At 38.2% G+C, this 23,181-nt stretch overlaps 1 long non-coding RNA gene and 1 pseudogene across 3 annotated transcripts in view; one reads left to right on the top strand and one right to left on the bottom strand.

The window, feature by feature from the left end:
• The window catches only part of LOC101708188 (uncharacterized), a 392,264-nt gene that overhangs the window by 358,839 nt on the left and 10,244 nt on the right, over positions 1-23,181 (bottom strand). The window lies entirely within an intron of this gene.
• Positions 13,307-14,220, top strand: LOC101707818 (homeobox protein OTX2-like; annotated as a pseudogene).

The raw sequence follows: 23,181 nt of genomic DNA, 5'->3' as shown, positions 1-23,181 counted from the left end.
TAACTCAAGGACAGCCTTGAAAGACAGTGATGAAATCTTCCCAGTGGGAGGAACATAGGGAAAGGAAGCGAGTTAACTTTCCATCACTATGACAAAATACCTAAAATAATCAACTGATGAGGAGGAAAAGTTTATTTTGGCTCCTTGTTTCATAGGTTTTAGCCCATGGTCACTTTGCACTGCTTCCCTTGGGCCTATGCCAAGGCAGAACATTATGGCCGGAAGCTTGTGATTGAGGAAGCTGCTCACTTTATGTCAACCAAGAAGCAAAGGAGAGGGAGGAATCCCAATCACGCAACTTCCTCTAATAGACTTCACCTCCCAGTGTGTTAAGCTGGCAACCAAGACTAATGCATGGCCCTTTGGGGGATTACAGATACCAACTATGGCAGGGAACATTTAGAAGTTCAATTTGTATGAAACAAAGTATGAACTGAAACACAGATCTATACTGATTCATGGTAAGTGGCTAATAGATTGGCCAACTGTTCAGGATTTGGAAAAATAAGATTGGTGTCAAGGTGATTTGGGGAGAGAGATATTGGTTGGAATCATCAGAATTGGTCTCAAATGTGGAGCAATTTATGTGTCCTGTAAATGCCCACCAGAAGGTATCCACAGCAGAGACTCTCTCAATAAGCAGGTTGGTATGATATTCTGTGTTAGTGATTCTCAGGATGAAATTCAGTTTTGATGATTCACTAGAAAGACTCACAGGACTCAAAAGTCATTACACTCACAAGTACAGCTTATTACAGCAAAAAGGTAGAAAGCTGGACCAACCAAGAGAAAAAGATACATCAGGAAGAGTCTGGACAATATTATACATAAGCTTACAGAAATCTTTCCCAACAGAGTCCCACAGAATGCATTTGATTACCCAGCAACAAACTGCACCAATATGTAAGAATTTTTCTGCCATAGAATCTCACTTGAGCCTGAACCAACATTTTTACTGGGATTTTTGTTAGGGACCATGTATCTATGTGGCTGCAATTGGTGACATTGCAGACCCCCTGGAGAAAAAGATGTTCCCCATAAATTACATTTCTTCCACAAACTACAGAGTAGTTCAAGGCTCTGAACATATGCAATACTCTTCATCAATTGCATAGAAAACTTTGAAAAAATTCAGTTACAAAGAGCTAACCAAGGGCCAATCATGAAACTGCTCTTTTGAGAATGTGCAACATTTGAGAAATGTATGGCTCTGGGTTGCACACCCTTCCCTGCACACCCATCCTGTGAATGGCATCAGTCTCTTTCTAAGGGACTCATTCCTTGACCAATGGGGATAACTGATAAGGGGATATATGACAAATAGTCATGGAATCAGGAATGGAAGATCTGTATGGACTGTACAATATAGACTTCCTCTTGCCAAAGTGATCTGGCTGCCACTACTGACAATTCAGTTTTCCAACAACAGAGAGAAATTTGGAGCCACCAACATGGCGTCATTCCTCAGAGGACTAGGTAACATCTACTAGCAGGGTGATTCAGTGGACACTTTCTGTCACAAAGGGTCACCTGTTTGTCCTCAAGACACTGCATACATATTCTTGTTATAGATTAGCTTTCTTAATTTCAAAGTTTCTTCTAAAATCAACAGTGACTCACTATACTAATATGGGTCTAATTCTGAACTATTTTGTTTTATTGATTTATATGTCTTGTCACCAACACTGTCCTGAGTATTATACTTTTGTGATATGTACTGAAATCAGGCAATGCAATTTCTCGAGCTTTTTCTTCAAAAATTGTTGACTATGCATTATAATTCATTTTCATTTCCGTGCATCCAAATATTAGAATTGTCTTGTCAATATCTAAAATTTTTCTACTCCTATTTTTGAGTGCAAGACTGTTGTATCTTAAGATGATTATGGGTTCGCCCTACCAACGTCCCGAGTTGCACAGAACACGCCGAATCAACCCAATATCAACCAATGAAATTGAAAATGTAATTAAAAACTTATCACCTAAGAAAAGCCCGGGCCCTGATGGCTTCACTGCTGAATTCTACAAGACATTTAGAGAGGAACGACTGCCACTATTGTTTAAACTCTTCAATGAAATTGAAAGGGAAGCAGTATTCCCAAATTGATTCCTGGAAGCAAGCATCACCTTGATCCCCAAAGCAGAGAAAGACCCAACTGTAAAAGAGAACTATAGGCCAATCTCACTAATGAACAGAGATGCAAAAATCCTTAAAGATAATGGCAAACAGAATGCAGAAGGTCATCAAGGAGATCATACACCCTGATCAAGTGGGGTTCATCCCAGGGATGCAGGGATGGTTCAATATATGAAAATCAATCAATGTAATACCCTATATCAATAGAGCCAAGGAAAAAACCGTAAGATTATCTCCATAGATGCAGAAAAAGCATCTGACAAAATCCAACATGCATTTATGATAATAACCCTACAAAAAATTGGAATAGATGGTCTCTACCTCAAACTGATAGAAGCCATCTATGAAAAACCAACAGCCAATATCATACTAAATGGTCAAAAACTGAAATCCTTCACACTAAAATCAGGGACAAGACAAGGATATCCACTATCACCACTCTTATTCAATATAGTTCTGAAAACATTAGTCACGGCAATTAGACAAGAGAAAGAAATAAAAGGAACAAAGATAGGTAATGAAGAAGTCAAATTGTCATTATTTGCAGATGACATGATACTCTATATAGAAGACCCCAAGAACTCCACCAAAAGTCATCTAGACTTAATAACCAAATTCAGTCAAGTAGCTGGTTACAAGGTCAACACACAAAAATCAATAGCTTTCCTCTACATCAATGACAGACTCACTGAGAGAGAAATAGGGCAAATAATTCCTTTCACAATAGCATCCAAAAAACTGAAATGCCTCGAATCAACCTAATGAAAGCAATCAAAGACGTCTTCTCTGGAAACTATGGCACTCTGAAAAGAGAGATTGAAGATGATATCAGAAAATGGACAGACATCCCCTGCTCCTGGGTAGGAAGGATTAATATAGTGAAAATGGCCATACTTCCAAAACTGCTATATAGAGTTAATGCAATTCCAATTGAGATCCCAGTAGGATACTTCATGGACCTTGAGAAAACAATCCAAAAATTCATTTGGAACAAGAAGAGACCCAGAATAGCAAAAGCAATTCTAGGTAACAGAGACATGGCAGGGGGTGTCACAATCCCCAACTTGCAACTATACTACAAAGCTACTGTGACAAAAACAGCATGGTACTGGCAAAGAAACAGACCTGAGGACTAGTGGAACAGATTAGTAAGATGCAGAAACAACACCAGACACATTCAGCCATCTCATCTTCAATAAAGGAGCCAAACACCCTCACTGGAGGAAAGATAGCCTCTTTAATAAATGGTGCTGGAAAAACTGGGCTTCAACTTGCCAAAGATTAAAACTAGACCTATATCTCTAGCCATGCACTAAACTAAAATCAAAATGGATTAAAGATCTAAATATTAAAATAGAAACTCTGAACCAGTTGGAACAGAGGTTAGGTAGAACTCTTGAAGACATCAGTGTAGGAAAAGATTTTATGAACAAAACCTCAGTTGCCCATGAACTAGCACAAACAGTCAACAAGTGGGATCTCTTCTTATTAAAAGGCTTCTGCACAGCAAGAGAAACCACCAGCAGTGTGAAGAGACAACCCACAATGTGGGAAAAAATCTTCACCTGCTCTTCCTCAGACAAAGGTCTACTATCTCAAATCTAGAAAGAACTTAAAAAGATCAGAGCTCCCAAATTTAAAGACCCAATCTGAAAATGGGCATCTGAAATGAACAGACATTTCTCAGACAAAGAAGTAGAAATAGCAAATAAATACATGAAAAAATGTTCAACATCACTGGTCACTCAAGAGATACAAACGAAAACAATGCTGAGATTTCACTTCACTCCGGAAAGAATGGCTGCTATCATGAAATGAACCAATAACAAACGCTGGCGGGGCTGTGGGGAAAGAGGAACCCTGCTCCACTGCTGGTGGGAGTGTAGACTGGTGCCAGCACTGTGGAAATCTGTATGGAGATACCTCAAAGAACTAGGACTGGAAGTCACATTTGACCCTGCTATTCCACTGCTGGGGATCTTCCCAAACGAATTAAAAGTATCATACCACAGTGATATATGTGCACCCATGTTCATAGCAGCACAGTTTGTGATAGCTAAAACTTGGAAACAGCCCAAATGCCCATCAATTGGAGACTGGATAAAGAAAATGTGGTTTTTTAATAAAATAGAGTACTACTCAGCCATAAAAAATGAGAAATTAGAGACATTTATAGCTAAGTGGATGCACATTGAGGTGATACTCTTTAGTGAAATAAATAGGACACACATGCATAAATATTGAATAGTTTCTCTGGTGTGAGAAACTGAAAGTGTAAATAAGGACTAAATGTATAATAGGTAATGTGAAATAGGAAGAAAAGGGGCAAAGGGGAAGGAAGTGGGAGGGCTAGGGGAAAGGATAGAAGGGAATGGGATTAATATGAGAAAATGGAAAAATAGGAACAAAATCTTTGTAAATAGGGAGGACTAGAGGAGTTGAAGGGAGGGCTGGGCAAGGGTGAAAAGTAAGAACCAAGAGAAACTATGTAAAGGTGCCAGTTTCCAATGATGAATGTCATTATATTGTATACCTAAAATGTACCAATGATTAGAATGAATAATCAATAATGTAAAATAGGAAGAAAAGGTCCAAAGGGGTAGGGGTAGTGGGAGGGGCAGGGGAAAGGAAAGGAGGGAAAGGAAATATGATGAGAAATGGAAAAAATGGAAATAAAGTCTTTGTAAATAGGGAAGGGTGGAGGGCGTGAAGGGAGGGCTAGGAACGGGCAAAAAATAAGAACCAAGATGCACTATGTAAAGGTACAATTCCCAATGAGAAATGTAATTGTGTTATATACCTACAATGTACCAATAAAAGAATTTAATTAAAAAAATTTTTTAAAGTTGATTATGGGTAGAGATCGCAACGAGAAGCCCGTGGGGACCAGAGCAGCACAGTTGCAAGCAGGTTCTAGACAGGGCCCCCCTCCAGCCACAGCAGCTCAGACCCCCAAATCCAGCCAAAGGCCCACCTGGAAAAGATCTGCACAGGTGCACAAGCAACAGCCAGAGGCCCACCCCATATCATCAGTAAGTGAGCACAGATCTCAGCAAGAAACCCACATGGACCAGAGCAGCACTGTTATGGGCAGGTCCCAGCCAGGGCCCCGCCCCAACCCCAGCAGCTTGGACACAAAGGCCCCAGCCTTAAGGCCTGCCTGGAAAAGATCTACCAAGTGCACAAGCAACAGCCAGAGCCCCACCCAGATACCATTGGTACATGCCTACAGACTCCAGCCAGAAGCCTGCTCAAACACCAGTGACTGGGGTGCACAGCCCCTAGTCAAAGGCTCTCCCAGACAACAGCTATATGGGGGGGCTGGCCCCAGCCAGAGGCACATGGAGATACCATCCTTGGGGGGGGGCCTTGCCCCCCCCCGCTAGAACTCTTGAGTGCCTTTTACGGGCATGTCTAAGCCTGCTGCAAGTCTACCCAGCAACAAGGAAGTAGCCCCAGTACCCTCCTCTTGCTCCCTCCCTCTAGCCCTACGGTATATATGCTGTAGCAGCTTCCGCAATAAATGAGACTTGATCAGAAACCTGTCTTGTCTCCATCTCTCGTGTCCCCTGTCCTTTGTCATTCTCGCTCCCCCTCTAGGGTCTCCGTTGACTTATCCGCGGGACAGGCCACATCCTAACTGTGCAGAGACCCCAGCTAGAACCCTGCCTGGCAAACAAGGCAGCACAGGGATCCAGAAGGCCATCATTCTTAACCCAGGAATTGGTGCAGGGGATGAGAAGCAGAGACATGGCCTCTCAGTGGCTTGCTGAGAATTGAAGACCACAGGGTGAGCCAAAAGTCACCTCCACAAAGGCACAGGAGGCTGCATCTGTAGAAATGAGAACACATGTAAATAATTCTCAAAACCAGACTTCCAGATCACCTAAGGGAACCCCAAAGAGAAACAAGATGGAAAAATCTGGTACTCAACCACCTGAACTCCCTGAACTGGCAACAAAAGAGGATCTGGAGGGCCAGGGATTTAGCTCAATGGTTTTGCCACCTGCTGAGCAAGGGCAGGGACCCAAGTTCAATCCCTGGTACAAAAAAAAAAAAAATAGGATCTGGAAAAAATAAATCAGAAATATTTTCTGAGATAACAACAAAGATTGTGTCCATAGTGCAAGACATGATTAATAAATCTAGAGCAGGCACAGATGAAAAAAATAGAGGAGCTGAGGAACATGATGGAATCCCAACATAGAAAACAAATAGAATCCATAAAACACATGCAAACAGATTTCCAGGAGACTGAAAACTCCACTGAAAGTTTATGAAGCAAAATGAGCCAATGCAAGGACAGAATTTCAGAGATAGAAGACAGGATTGCAAATAGTGACCAGGAAAAGAAAAATTTCTTAAAAATAGTAAGGGACCATGAGAAATCAATCCAGCAGCTGCTAGACACTGCAAAGAAAAAGAACATAAAACTGATCTGAGACAATGAAGTAACAGGAGATTGTGCAAATGACATTAAAAAAAAAGAACTGTTCAGGGCCAGGAATTTAGCTCAGTGGTTCTGCCGCCTGCCTCTCAAGTGCAAGGTACCAAGTTCGATCCCTGGTACAAAAAAAAAAAAAAACTGTTCACAGAAGTAATGGCAGAAAACTTCCCAAGCAGGGGAAAATAACTTGACATACAGGTAAGTGAGGAATATAGCACTTCAACTAGCCATGATCAAAAAAAATCTACACATAGGCATATAATAGTTAACATTCCAGAAACAACAGAAGAAAAAAATTCTACAAGCAGAGAAAAGAAACAAATCACATACAAGGGAAATTCCATCAGAATCACATCAGACTTCTCAACACAAACCCTCAAGGCAAGAAGAGCCTGGAGTGAAGTATTTCCAGCCCTAAAGGAAAATAGCCTCCAACCCAGACTGATGTACCCTGCAAAACTATCTTTCAAAATTGATGGAGAAATAAGATACTTTCATGACAAAGAGCACCTTAGGAACTTCATGAATACCAAAACACCACTGCAAAAATATCCTAGGAAGAGCACTGAGGATCACAACCCCAGGAAGCCCAGCAGAATGAATCCGTCAGGCACAACAACAAACTAAAGGCAAAGGGGAAGAATCCAACAAAAAGAAAAAGTGATGACAAGGATAAGTCAATACATATCAGTTATAACCATCAATGTTAATGGCCTCAATTCACCAATCAAAAGAAATAGATTGGCAGAATGGGTCAAAAAGCAAGATCCAACAATATGCTCTATACAAGAAATACACTTAATTCAAAAAGAAACTAATAGTCTGAAAGTTAAAGGGTGGAAAACAATACTCCATGTGACAAGAACCCCCAAAAAAACAGGAGTAGCTATCCTTTTTGCAGATCAAATGGATTTCAAAGCAACACTGATTAACAGAGACAAAGAGGAACACTACATCCTTGTAAAGGGAACAATCCAAGGGGAAGAGATGACAATCATAAACATATATGCACCTGGGCCAGGGATTTAGCTCAGTGGTTTCATCGCCTGCTGCACAAGCACAAGGACCCAAGTTTGATCCCTGGTACCAAAATAAATAAATAAATTTTTAAAAATAAATAAATATATATGCACCAAATACTGGTGCACCCAACTATATAAGACAAATACAAATGGACATGAAAAATCAAATAAGCACTAATACAATAATAGTGGGGGACCTCAATACCCCACTGTTACAAATAGATCACCTAGACAGAAAAGAAATAATGAAATAATAGAACTCAATTGAACTCTTGAACAAATGAACTTAACAGATGTTTATAGAGTGTTCCACCGCACAAAGGCAGAATATACATTCTTTTTGGCTGTACATGGGTCATTCTAAAAAATAGGCCACATACTTGCTCATAGAACCTGTTTAAGTAAATGCAAAGAAACTGAAGTTACCCCTGTATATTATCAGACCACAGTGTGATGGAAGTGGAGATAAACAGCAAAAGAAACTGCCAAATGTTCATAAACACATGGAAAGTGAAAAACACACTTCTGAATAATCAATGGGTCACAGAGAAAATTAAAGAAGAAATCAATCAGGCGGTTTCTACAATTAAATGACAATGTCAAGACAACATATCAGAATCTATGGGACACAATGAAAGCAGTCTTATGAGGGAAATTCATAGCAGTGAATACTCATATTAGGAAAACAGTGCAAGCTCAATTAAACAACCTGATTCTGAACCTCAAGCTTCTAGAAAAAGAGCAGGACAAACCCAAAGCTCATACAAGGGAAGAGATTATAAAGATCAGAGTAGAAATCAATGCAATGGAGAATAAGAGAATGATACAAAAAATCAACAAAGCCAACAGTTGGTTCTTTGAAAGAATAAATAAAATTTATAAACCCTTAGCCAACCTTATCAGAAAAAGGAAAGAAAAGACCCAAATCCATGAAACTAGGAATGAAAAGGGTAAAATTGTGACCCAGCAGAAATCCAGAGGATCATCAATAACTACTTTGAGAACCTATATGCCAATAAGATGGAAAACACAGAAGAAATGGACAGATTCCTAGATATGTATACACGAACTACCAAAGTTGAATGAAGAAGACCTAAAAATTCTAAACAACCCAATATCAATCAATGAGATTAACCCAATATCAACCAATGATTTAAAACTTACCAACTAAGACAAGCCCTGGCTCTGAAGCCATCACTGCTGAATTCTACAAGACATTTAGAGAGTAACTATTGCCACTAGTGTTTAAACTCTTCAATGAAATTGAAAGGGAAGCAATACTCCCAAATTCATTCCTGGAAATCAGCATCACCTTGATCCCAAAAGCAGAGAAAGACCCAACTGAAAAAGAGAACTGTAGGCCAATCTCACTAATGGACGTAGATGCAAAAATCCTTAATAAGATACTGGCAAATAGAATGTAGAAGATCATCAAGAAGATCATACACCCTGACCAAGTGGGATTCATCCCAGGGATGTAGGGATGGTTCAACATATGCAAATCAATCAATGTAATACACTATATCAATAAAGCCAAGGACAAAAACCATATGATCATCTCAATAGATGCAGAAAAAGCATTCAACAAAATCCAACACACATTCAAGATAAAAACCCTACCAAAAAATTGGAATACACTGTCTTTACCTCAACCTGATAAAAGCCATCTATGAAAAACCAACACCTAATATTATACTAATTGGTCAAAAACTGAAATCCTTCACACTAAAATCAGGAACAAGACAAGGATGTCCACTATCACCACTCCTGTTCAATATAGTCTTGGAAACATTAGCCATGGCAATTAGACAAGAGAAAGAACTTTAAGGAATAAAGACAGAAAATGAAGAAGTCAAATTGTCATTATTTGCTGATGACATGATGTTCTATATAAAAGACCCCAAGAACGCCACCAAAAGTCTTCTAGACTTAATAAACAAATTCAGTAAAATAGCTGGATACAAGGTCAACACACAAAAATCAGTAGCTTTTCTGTACAAGAGCAATGGATTTGCTGAGAGAGAAACAGGGAAAACAATTCCTTTCACAATAGCATCCAAAAAACTTAAATACCTAGGAATCAACCTAACAAAAGAAATCAAAGACCTCTTCTCTGAAAACTATAGCACTCTGAAAAAAGACATCAAAAAGGACATCATAAAATGGAAAGACATCCCTTGCTCCTGGGTAGGAAGAACAAACAGAATGAAAATGGTTATACTTCCAAAACTGCTATATAGATTCAATGCAATCCCAATTGAAATTCCAGCAGCATACTTCACAGACCTTGAGAAAACAATTCAAAAATTCATTTGGAACCAGAAGAGACCTAGAATAGCAAAAGCAATTCTAGGCAACAAAGAGAAGGTAGGAGGTATCACAATCCCCAACTTGAAACTATACTACAAAGCTACTGTGATAAAAACAGCATGGTACTGGCAAAAAGCAGACCTGAGGACCAGTGGAACAGACTAGAAGATGCAGAAACAACTCCAGACACACTCAGCCACCTCATCTTTAACAAAGGAGCCAAACACCCTCACTGGAGGAAAGATAGCCTCTTTAATAAATGGTGCTGGAAAAACTGGATTTCAACTTGCCAAAGATTAACACTAGACCTATATCTCTCATCATGCACTCAATTAAAATCGAAATGGATTAAAGATCTAAACATTAAAACAGAAACACCAAACTGGCTGGAAGAGAGGTTAGGTAAAACTCGAAGATTTTGGCATAGGAAAAGATTTCATGAACAAAACCTCAGTTGCATATGAACTACCATAAACAATCAACAAGTGGGATCTCTTATTAAAAAGCCTCTGCACACCAAGAGAAACCACCAACAGCATGAAGAGACAACCCATAATGTGGGAAAAAATTTTACCACCTGTTCTTCAGGCAAAGGTCTACTATCTAGAATATATAAAGAACTTTAAAAGAAATCAGACCTCTCAAATTTAAAGATCCAATCCAAAAATGGGCATCTGAAATGCACAGACATTTCTCAGACAAATAAGTAGAAATAGCAAATAAACATGTGAAAAAAACTAGAATTAGAGGTCCATTGGACCCAGCTATTCCCCTGCTGAGTGTCTTCCCAAAAGAATTGAAAGAATCATACCACAGCAATATATGTTCACTCATGTTCATAGTGGCACAGTTTATAATAGCTAAACTTGGATACAGCCCAATTGCCCATCAACTGGAGACAGGAGAAAGAAAAAGGTTTTTTTAATAACATGGAGTACTACTTAGCCATAAAGAATGAGAAATTAGAGACATTTATAGCTAAATGGATGCACATTGAGGTGATACTCTTAAGTGAAATAAATAGGACACACATGTGTAAATACCAATTAGTTTCTCTGGTGTGAGAAACTGAAAGTGTAAATAAGGATCAAACTGTATAATAGATAATGTGAAATAGGAAAAAAAAGGTGCAAAGGGGAAGGGAAATGGAAACAAAGTCTTTGTAAATAGAGAAGAGTGGAGGGGTTGAAGGGAGGGCAGGGAAATGCTGAAAAAATAAGAATCAAGATGTATTATGTAAAGGTAAAAACCTCCAATGATGAATGTCATTATATTGTATACCTGAAATGTACCAATAAAATTAACAAATTTTTTTAAAAAAAGATCGTTATGGGGAAAACTTCAGGTCTTTCAGTCCATGAGCATGGTACATCAAATGTATTTAGGTCTTCACTGGTTTATTTCATCAGGTTTTTGTAGTTTTCAGCACAAATACCTTATTAACACATATCATGCACTTATCTTGTTAAATTCATATTTAAGTATTTTGTGCCATTATAACACTTTTTAAATTCTGACTTCTATTTATTGCAAGCACACAGAAATGTGACTATCGTATGTGTATACTGACGATGTACTCTGTGAACATACCAAACTCATTTAGTATGCCCAGAGTTTTTAAAAAATAGATTCCTTGAGAATTTTCCATAAATAATCACGGTGTTTATGGATAAACAGTATTTTTTTCATCTCCAAGCAATCCATAGCTACTAAGTATAATAATAGCTTTAGGGTGTTTTGTAGATGCCCTTTTTGAAGTTAAGAAATTTCCCCCTCTTCTTATTTTGTTGAAATTTTTATGATGAATGGTTATTGAGTTTTTTGAAATGTTTTAGCCAAAAGTATTGATCAGTCTCCTTTTCTTCTTTAGTCTGCTAATACCAAGAATTACACTGATTATTTTTAAATGTTCTATTTTTTGTACCAGGGATCAAACTTGGGACCTTGCACTTGCAAAGCAGGCAGCAGAACCACAGAGCTAAATCCCCAGCCCTATTTTTGAATATTAAAACAGCTGTCCATCCTTTAAATAAATCATATCTAGTCAGGATTCATTAACCTTTTTTATACATTTGCTGAAGTTGATTATTTTGTGGGTAATTTTTGTCCCTATATTCATGAGAAGTATCAGTCTACTTTTCTTTCTTATAACTGTCTGATTTTGCTTTTCATGACAGATATTGATCTAATTTTCTTACAAGCCTTTTGTCTGGTTTTGTTTTGTGTGGGTACTCATAATCTCATAAAATTTGCAGAGAAATATCTCCACGTCTTTATTTTTTTTCTTAAATGTTTGGTAAAATTCACCAAACTATCTGATTTGCTAAAATTTTTCAATTAAGATTCAACTTCTCTTAGAGATATGATTGTACTGGCTTTTTGTTGTAAAAACAAAGTTCCTAACAAAAAAAACTTAAGAAAGAAAGGTTTGTTTTGGCTTAGAGTTTCAGAGGTATCAGTTCATGGCTGGCTATCTCCAAGACTGAAATAACATGGTGGAAGGACACAACAGAAGAAAGCTACTCATCACAAAGTATCCAGGAAGAGAGAGAGAGAGAGAAAGAAGAGAGAGAGAGAGAGAGAGAGAGAGAGAGAGAGAGAGAGAGAGAGAAAGGAAAGGAAAGAAAGAAAAGGAAAGGAAAGGAAAGGAAAGGAAAGGAAAAGAAAAAAAGAAAAGAAAAGAGGGCAAGAACAAGAATATACTCCTCTAGGATATGACCCCAGTATCCTATTTCCTCCAATGAGGTCTCCCATCTTAATGGCACCATATTGGTCAGCTTTTCTGTTGCTGGGACAAAAATGTCTCATATCCACAACTTAAAAGTGAGGTTTATTTTGTCTTGTGGTTTCAGAGGTCTCAGTCCATGGTCAACTAATACCAAGGTAGAAACATCATGGCTAAAGTGCATGTAGAGAAAAGCTGTCCAACTCATGGCATCCTGGGAAGCAAAGAACAAGAGAAGAGCCAGAGGAAGAGGCCAAGGACCAGATACAGTACCTAGGGTCACACTCACATAACCACTTCCTCCAACTGGGCCCTACCTCTTTAACCTGTTGATGAGGTCAGTTTTCTGGCAACTGAATATCCTATTTCTTATACTGATCATTTGCATCTGTTTTCTTGGACAGTGTGGATAGTGGTTTCTCAATTTTATTGATATTTTTAAAGAATCACCTTTTTCTCTTTAGTTAGACCGGTTGAACGTGGGGAAGCTGCTGCCTGCGAAGCAGTAAACCAGCACCTCTGTTTATTTGTTTGATTTGCCCTTAGTTCTACCAGTCCAAAACCACCCACCAAGGACCTTGAACCTGTCCACCCCAGGCGAATCTAGACCTTCTGGCTGGGTGCCCCCGATTTGGGCTGACTTTGCACCTCCAAACAACCTTAGCATGATGTCTTATCTTAAGCAACCACCTTATGCAGTCAATGGGCTGAGTCTGACCACTTCAGGCATGGACTTGCTGCACCCCTCCATGGGCTACCCGCCCACCCCCCGGAAACAGCGGTGGGAGAGGACGACCTTCACCCGGGCACAGCTAGATGTGCTGGAAGTACTGTTTGCCAAGACCCGGTACCCAGACATCTTCAGGCACAAGGAGGTGGCACTGAAAATCAACTTGCCTGAGTCCAGGGTGCAGGTATGGTTTAAGAATGGAAGAGCTAAGTGCCACCACCAACAGCAGCAACAGGAGAATGGAGGTCAAAACAAAGTGAGACCTGCCAAAAAGACTTCTCCAGCCCGGGAAGTGAGTTCAGAGAGTGGAACAAGTGGCCAGTTCACTCCCTCCTCTAGCACCTCAGTCCCGACCATTGCCAGCAGCAGTGCTCTTGTGTCTATCTGGAGCCCAGCCTCCATCTCCCCACTGTCAGATCCCTTGTCCACCTCCTCCTCCTGCATGCAGAGGTCCTATCCCATGACCTAAACTCAGGCTTCAGGTTATAGTCAAGGATATGCTGGCTTAACTTCCTGCTTTGGGGGCATGGACTGTGGATCTTACTTGACCCCTACACACCACCAGCTTCCTGGACCAGAGGCCACACTCAGTCCCATGGGTACCAATGCAGTCACCAGCCATCTCAATCAGTTCCCAGCTTCTCTTTCCACCCAGGGATATGAAGCTTCAAGCTTGGGCTTTTTTTTTTTTTTTCGGTGCCGGGGATCGAACTCAAAAGCTTGGGTTTTAACTCCACTACTGATTGCTTGGATTATAAGGACCAAACTGCCTCCTGGAAGCTTAACTTCAATACTGACTGCTTGGATTATAAAAACCAGACATCCTCATAGAAATTCCAGGTTTTGTGAAGACCTGTAGAACCTCTTTTGGTGGGTGATTTTTAAATATGCTGGGCTGGACATTCCAGTTTTAGCCAGGCATTGACTAAAAAGCATTAGATGGGATGACGCTCAGACTCCTCTGATCAAAGTTCTGGGAGGCATAGAAGGAAAAATGAAAGGCCTTAGAGGGGCCTATCAACTAGCAACCTGAAATGGACAAACCAATCTACTTAAGATCCTGTCATAGTTTTAGATCACTGGTTTTCCTGATTTGCAAAGAGATCTGTCCAATGCATTTTAGCCATGTGCAACTAAACACACCAAAAATCAAAATCAAAACGAAGTTGTGAGGGAAGGGAGGGAAGGTCATAACCTTCCTAAGCAGAAGTGATCCAGTGTTTTAGCCAATTCTTGGTTGAATCTTAGGAATGAAGTGTCTCGAGCTCATTCACGTTTCATGACCAACTGGTAGTTGGCACTGAAAAACTTTTCAGGGCTGTGTGAATTGTGTGACTTATTGTCCTAGATGCACTACTTTATTTAAAAAATAATGTTCATAAGGATTCAATACGTAGTTTAAGAGACATCAGTGTGTGTCTTATATAAATGGTACATCTGTGATTTTTAATCTGTGCTAGACTTCAAAACTGTGATCTCCTGTTATTGTATGCAACCTTGAGCCCCACATCTGCAGGGGCCCTTCTGTGATTAAATAGGTTATAATTATAAGCAAAAAAAATACATTAAAAAATTTAAAAAAGAATCACCTTTTTTAATTTCATTTAATTTCTCTATTGTTTCCTGGTTTGAATTTCCTTGATTTCTGCTCTTAATGGTTCTTTTTTTCTGATTTCTTTGAATTTAACAGCTCTTCTATTTAAAGTTTCTTATGCTGAAGCTTAGATTATGAATTCAAAAACTCTTGTTTTCTAATATAAGTATTCAATATTATAGATCTCTCTATATTCATGCTTTAGTGGCACCATGCAAATTTTTTGGCATCATACAAATTTTACGTGTGACATTTTTATTTTCATTCAGTTGCAAATATGTTCTAGATTATGTGGGAATTCTTCAAGGATCCATGGGTTATCTAAAAGTGTGTTGTTCAATTGTCAAATATTTATTTATATTCCAGACACTTTTCAGTTACTTGTTCTTCATTTAACCTCATTATTGTCATAGACTACACTTTGTACAATTTTAACTCACTAAAATCTGTTAAGGTTTGCTTTATGACCAAGAATATGGTCTATCATGGTCAATATCTTCCATGTGCATTTGACAAGAGTATGTATTCTGCTGTTATTGGGTGGACTGTTCTATAAACACCAATTAAACTAAATTGTTTTCAGTGTTAAGTCTCCTATATCTTCTCTAATATTCTATTTGTTCTGTCATTTACTGAGAAGTGTTGCTATCCCTAAGTGTAATTGTAGATTTATCTATTTTTGTCTTTCAGTTCTACTGGTTTCTGCTTCATTTGGTTGTACCTCTGTCATGTGATAAGGACATACACAATCAGGACTATTGTGTCTTTTTATGAATTTAGCCTTTTATCATTCTGTAATATCCTTTTTTATTCCTGGTAGTTTCCTTGTTCTAAAATCTATTTTGTCTATCAATCTACGTAATAAGTACTCAACAAATGGAAGCTCTTTATTGCTATGTTAGAATCAACAAGGATTTGATTTTCTTCAAGTGGTTTAAAAATGACAAGTTCTTTGAATCCACTCTTTAAATGGTTCCTAGGTAATGAATGCAAATGCAATAATTAAGGAAGCACTCACATCTAAGAGCTATCCCTTATTGGTATTATAGTCCTACTGCCAATCTCCTTCAGTCAATTCAGTTTGATTTCATTCCATTCTATTCAATTCAGTATAAAACCCTTTTGATTGTAAAGCACTTCACAAAGTGGCCTTAACTGATTATGTTTTAACCATTATACACATTTTGGCTGCTACCAGCCCCTTTAATATAAAGTATTATACACATTTTGGCTGCCACCAGCCCCTTTAATATCAAGTAAACAGTAAACAGAGACTGAGAAAAAGTTATTTACCAAAGATTGCACCATTAGTCAGCATTAGGGTGTATAGGGGTTGAGATTCAAATCAGGGTATGTTTGTTTTTTGGCGGTGGTACTGAGAATTGAACCCAGGGCCTTCACACTGAGCAGCATCCTATTTTTTTTTAATTTATTTATTTTTTAAAATTTCAAACAAGGTCTCATTAAAGTTGCCCAAGCTGGACATGAACTGGGATCCTTCTACCTCAGCCTCCATGAGTACTAGAATCACAGCACACAAGAGTACTAGATCACAGCACCTGGCTAGAGGTAACAACTTCCCCGCCTTTCTCCCCAGTTCCTGCCATACTGCACTAACAAATTGCTTTTGTTTCTGGTCTGTTTTCTAGCCTTATAGTATAGCTTCAAGACAGGCCCAGTGGGATGGTGACTGTGAGTTCATGACAGCCAGCAGGCAGTTGGTTTTATTTTATTCACTGCATAGTACTTGACACTTAATAGTACTGAATACATGTTTGTTGAATGAATCTGAAATTGCTTCTTGGAATATAATATCTCTTGCATATTTGGGGCTTGGTCATGTAATCTGAGAATAATCTTTCATTATTCATATTAGTTTCCTGCTTTGGCTAATTCTTGGATGGATTTTGTTTTGCTGAGTAAGAGTATTTGTAGAGCTTTTAACATTAGATAATTCCTTCAGAATGAGAGAGCAATTGCATTCAGGGTGACAGTGCTTGTTAAAGAGTCTGCATATTTCCAGGTAAGTTTGAGATAGGGTTACAATCACTATTGCTATTGAAAGGGATCAGAATACTCCATTTGGATTATAGAATAATCATATGGATTATTTTGAGCTGGAGGCCTATGAGAATCAACAGATGCAGAGAGCACTTTTTTGGAGATTCTTTTATCCAAGAGCAGAAACTCATGAGAAGTGAAGACTGCCATGAACTCACTCTTCTAGGGCAGGTTTATGATCTTGAAGAAGACAGAATGAGAGCCCCAGGAGTGGCCTGCCCAAACAAATTTTATCCAATAACCCTTATCTTCTTTTCCTTTCCCCATGTATTTACCTTCCTACAATTTATTCCTAGAAGTTTACAACTCCTTTCTGTTTTGTTATTTCTCTAAAAATGAGTTACCTTTGTTAAAATGGTATACACATATAAAACTCTGGTGCTGACATTGCAGACAGTTAAGATAGTTAGAAATTATTATAAGGCATTTAGACCAGGCTGAGCCCTCAGCATAAAAAGAAATTGAGGCACATTCACTGGCTAGCATTATAAAAAGAGAAAAGGTACTGCACCCACCTAATTCCCCTGGGGATGAATACAGTGATTGATATTCTAAACAGGCATCACTCTCCCTCACCCACTTCCTTTCTAGAAATTCCTGGTTCATTCTATGTACACTTGCAATATGACTTGTTTTCCCATTTGATCCCCATTTAATCAGTATTACCTGGGTGACTGTACTTGTAATCTTCTGGGTTGATCATGGTTTTGTCCCACCTCATTCCCACCTCATGATTTTCCATTGGATCTTATAGTTTTGTCCCTCTTTGTACCCATCTTACCTTGTGGCTTTGCCCTATACAACAGCTTTGAGAAGCTGGGTGGGTGGGCAACCCATTTTCTGGTCCCCTTTCTGTCTCTCTTAGACAGAAGCTTTCTCTCAATAAAATTTCCCTTCTCAACTTCCATTGTTCCTTGAATTTATTCTTCGATTTTAGAGAACATGAACTCACATTTCGGATATCTAGCAGGTTGAGAGGTATAATATTTCCCTTTGTTGGATTATTTTTGCTTATTTGGATTACTTGCTGCCCTATATCACTGGCCACTCTTTAGAATTTTCATCTCATATCTGTGCATCTCCTCATATGCACACAAAATAACTATTTTCCCCTTTCAGGTGTCTTGTTGAATGTGTAGGGCCTGATAACTAAATCTGAGAAGAGGAAGAAAAAAGGTTCTTTTTCTGTCCATCACTACATTCATCAGAGTCCTAAAACCCAATAAGTTAAAATCAGGAAAATGCAGAGCATATGTAAAAATGCTTTTGATGCGTCATACTTTATATCATAACCTCATTTTATTTTGTATTATTTTTGAAGATGGTGAAAGGAACACAGGAAAAGAGAAGGGGGAAGAAAGCAGATGAAAGTGATATAGACAGCTAAGTCAGGTGGAAATATTGTAGGCAGTCAGAGAGGGCTGAGCAATCAAGGAAGTCAGTGAAGAGGATGAGAACACATCAAAGCCATGGCTGGAGGTGCATCTGAAGATTAAAGTCAGAATGGCCAAATTTGCAAACTTCCCTAAGGAATGAACAGAAGCTTGACATTATTGGTACCACCCTTTTGGGTTTCCATATAGACAGACTAATGTCTCATTGGGAGTGGGCCTCCTCTTCCATGCACTAAGACTAAGACTACTAAGCGTAAGAAGACTAAGACCACAGATTATTGACCAAGGTTAGTGATTTCATTCATATACCCTTGTTACTACTGGATCAATATTACCTAAGCAACTATACTTGTAATCTTATTGGTTGATTATAGCTTTTAGCCACCTTGTACCTACCCCTATGACTTTTGCTCTATAAAACTTCCTTTGAGAAGTGGGCTCGTTGGCAACCCATTTGAAACCCCTCTAGTCTCTCAGGAGCAATTCTTATTCCCCAATAAATTTTCCTACTCTTAATCTCTGTTGTCCCTTAGAATTCATTTGTTGACTTTGGGGAACATGAACTCAATGTATCTGATGTCTATTAGGCTTGGGAGTTACATTTGTTCCCCCATATCAAAGTGGATTGAAAACAATCAAGATTATATATATATATATATACACACACAGACATGTATATATACCAACTCCCCAAAGAAATGTAATTATTATGTACTACAAACATACACCAGTAGAATATTTTTAAAAATCAATTTCGATTTGTCCTGATGTCCTGTTGTCCTTGTTTTTGATTTGAATCTTTCTCTTCCCTCGATAACAGGGATTCTTTTACTTACTGTTTTCCTTTAACCTAAACTAGGGACTTAGTGCTAGTGAATACCTTCCTTGTAGGGCATAGGATATAGGAATGATATATATATATACCTCCAAAAACTCAAAGGGAAAATTTTTAAATATAAATTTTATTTTATCCCATTCCCCCTTACACCCCACCCTCCCTACGTACAAAAGCTTTGTTTCTATTTTTTCCTTGTATTTTCACCTTTTTTTTCTTGTCTTTTCCTTTCTCCCTCTCTCCACCTTTGTCCCCCTTCCCATTTGAACATTTTCTTCCCAGTTCCAAATATCTATTATACATTTTAGTCCTTATTCCCACTTTTGGTTTCTTACACCAGAGAAACAATGCAGTGTTTAAAGATGTGTGTCTAGGGCCAGGGATTTAGCTCAGTGGTTTCGTCACCTGCTGCACAAGTGCAAGGGCCCGAGTTCGATCCTCCGTACCAAAAAAAAGAAAGAAAAAGATGTGTGTCTGATTTATTTCACTTCAGAGTATGGTTTCAAGGTCCATCCATTTAGCCAGAAATGTCTGAAGCTCATCCTTCTTTATGGCAGAGTATAGTGCTCCATTGCATCAAAAACCACATCTTCATTTTTTGGTACTGGGGATCAAACTTAGGACCTTGTGCTTGAGGGGCAGGTAACAGCACCAATGAGCTAAGTCCCTAGCCCCAAAACCACATCTTCTTTATTCACTCATTGATTGATGGGTATTTTGGCTGTTTCCAAGATTTAGCTATTACAAACTGTGCCAGTGTAAACATGGGTGTGCATGTATTGCATTTTCTGATATTCTCTCTGAGCTCCTTTTTCAGAGTACTGTAGTTTTCAATGTAGAAGTCTTTTACTTCCTTTGTTAGATGGATTCCTAGGTATTTCATTTTATTAGATGGTATTGTGAAAGGGATTGTTTCTCTAATTTCTCTGTGTTTGTTATTCATGTACAGGAAGGCTATTGATTTTTCAGTGTTGACTTTATATCCAGCTACACTACTGTATTTGCGTATCAAATCTAGAAATCGTTTGGTGGAGCTTTTTGGGTCTTCTATGGAGAGTATCATGTCATCTGCAAATAATGATAATTTATGCAGATGATAATTTATCTTCCTTTCCTATCCTTATTCCTTCTATTTCTTTCTCTTGTCTAATTGCTCTTGCTAGTGTTTCCAGAAGTATGTTGAACAAGAGTGGTGACAGTGGACATCCTTGTTTTGTTCCTGATCTTAGAATGAAAGCTTTCAGTTTTTGTCCATTTAGTATGATGTTGGCTGTTAGTTTGTTGTAGATGACTTTTATCAGATTGAGCTAAAGGCCATCTACATCAATTTTCTGTAGGGTTTTTATCATGAATGGGTGTTGGACCTTTCAAATGCTTTTTCTGAATCTATTGAGAGGATCATATGATTTTTGTCCTTGGCTTTGTCCATATAGTGTATTACATTTATTGATCTGCATATGTTGAACCATCCCTGGATCCCTGGGATGAATCCAACTTGGTCGTGGTGTACAATCTTCTTGATGATTTGTTGCATTCTGTTTGCCAGTATCTTATTGAAGACTTTTGCATCTATGTTCCTTAAGGGGATTGGCCTGTAATTCTTTTTTGATTGGATCCTTCTCTGGTTTTGGAATAGGAGTAGTGCTTGCTTCCAGGAATCAATTTGAGAGTATTGGCTCTCTTTCTATTTCATTAGTTTAAGAAGTAGCAGCATTAGGTCTTCTGTAAATTTCTTGTAAAATTCAGCAGTGAATTCATCAGGGCCATGGCTTTTCTTTGTTGGTAAAGTTTAAATTACAGTTTCAATTTCATTGATTGATATTTGGTTGTTTAGAATTTTTAAATTTCTTGATTCAGCTTTGGTAATTCTTATGAATCTAGGAATCTTTCCATTTCTTCTGTATTTTCCATCTTATTAGAAAACAGGTTCTCAAAGTAGGTATTGATGATCTGTATTTCTGCAGGGTCTGTTATGATTTCACCCTTTTTATTCCTAAGTGCATAGATTTGAGTCTTTCCTTCTTTTGATAAGGTTGGCTAAGGGTTTGTCAATTTTATTTAATCTTTCAAAGAACCAACTCTTTGATTCATTGATTCTTTGTATTTTGCTTTTAATCTTTATTGGATTAATTTCTGCTCTGATTTTTATAATTTCCTCCCTCACATGAGCTTTGGGCTTTACTTGCTCTTCTTTTTCTAGAAACTTGAGGTTCAACATTAGGTTTATCTGAGCCCACTCTTTTCCTGATATGAGTATTCACTGCTATATTTTTCTCTTGTAGGACTGCTTTCATTGCACCCCATATGTTCTGGTATGTTGTACTGTTATTATCAATTGTAGAAACTGTCTGATTTCTTCTTTAATTTCACCTGTGACCCATTGGCTTTTTCAGGAGGGTGTTATTTAATTTCCCTCTGTTTATGAAGTTCTTGTGGTTTCTTTTGCCATTGATTTCCAACTTCATTGCACTATGGTCTGATAATATGCATGAGATAATTTCAATTCCTTTGCATTTACTTAAGCATGTTCTGTGCACTAGTATGTGGTCTATTTTGGAGAACATACCGTATGTAGTTGAAAAGAAGTGTATTCTGATGTTATAGAGTGAAACATACTCTAGCCATCTACTAGATCCATTTGTTCAAAAGTTTGGTTCCATTCTAATATTTCTTTGTTGATTTTTTTATCTTCTTGACCTGTTTGTGACAGTGGGGTACTGAGGTCTCCTAGTATAACTGTATTAGTACTTATATGATTTTTCATGTCTGTTAGTATTTGTTTTATATAGTTGAGTCCACTGCTCTTTGGTGTACAGATGTTTAGGATTGTTATCTCTTCCTCATGGATTGTTCCCTTTACCAGGATGTAGTGACTTTCTTTGTCTCTCTTAATCAATCTTGACTTGAAATCCACTTTATCTGCAAATAGAAGAGCTACCCCTGCTTTTTTCTGGTTCCCGTCACATGGAATACTGTTTTCCATCCTTTGACTTTCAGTCTATGAATTTGTTTCTGAATTAAATCTGTTTCTTTTATGCAGCATATTGTTGGATCTTTCTTCTTGAACCAGCCTGCCAGTGTGTTTCTTTTGATTGGTGAATTGCAACCATTAACATTCATAGTTATAACTGATATGTATTGTCTTATCTCTGTCATGTTATTTTCCTCTTATTGGTTTCCTTCTTTCTTTTTCTGCTTAATTTCTTGCCTTGCCTGGGATTAATTCTGTTGAAATTCATGGAGTTGTAATCCTTGTTGTCTCTTTCTAGAATATCCTTCAGAACACTGGAGTGCTGGTTTGGTGGTCATGAATTTCTTCAGATGTTCTTTCTCATAGAAGTATCTTATTTCTCCTTCAATTTTGAAAGATGGTTTTGCAGGGTACATCAATCTGGGTTGAGGTTGGTTTCTTTTAGGGCTTGAAATACTTCCCTCTAAACTCTCCTTGACTTGAGAGTTTGTATTGAGAAATCTGCTGTAATTCAGATGGGCTTTCTTTTATAGGTGATTTGTTTGTGTTCTCTAAAACTTTTCATATTCTGTCCTTGTATTGAATTTCTGGAATCAATATGCCTTGGAGAAGATTTTTATCATGGCTAATTGGAATCCTATATGCCTCACTTATGTGTATGTGAAATTCTATTTCCCTGTTTGGGAAGTTTTTTGCCATTACTTCTGAGAACAGGTTTTTTATGTTATTTGTGCTATCTCCTGCTTTTTCATGGACTCTCCTCCATCTTATGTTATTCTCTCTTTTTTTTTTTGCATTATCTAGCAGCTGTTGGATAGATTTTTCATGGTCCCTTGTTATTTTTAAGAAACTTCTCTTCATGATTGCTAACTGCAATCCTGTCTTGTAGATCTGATATTCTGTGCTCACAGTGGCTCATTAGACAAGCCTGGGCCCTCAGCATAAAAAAATTGAG

This window comes from Heterocephalus glaber, unplaced genomic scaffold, assembly GCF_053883595.1.
Source record: "Heterocephalus glaber isolate CG9 unplaced genomic scaffold, H.glaber_assembly_v1.0 deba00001755, whole genome shotgun sequence".
Lineage (NCBI taxonomy): Eukaryota > Metazoa > Chordata > Mammalia > Rodentia > Bathyergidae > Heterocephalus > Heterocephalus glaber.
Note: the sequence above shows the minus strand (reverse complement) of the source record. Positions and strands in the feature narration are given on the sequence as shown.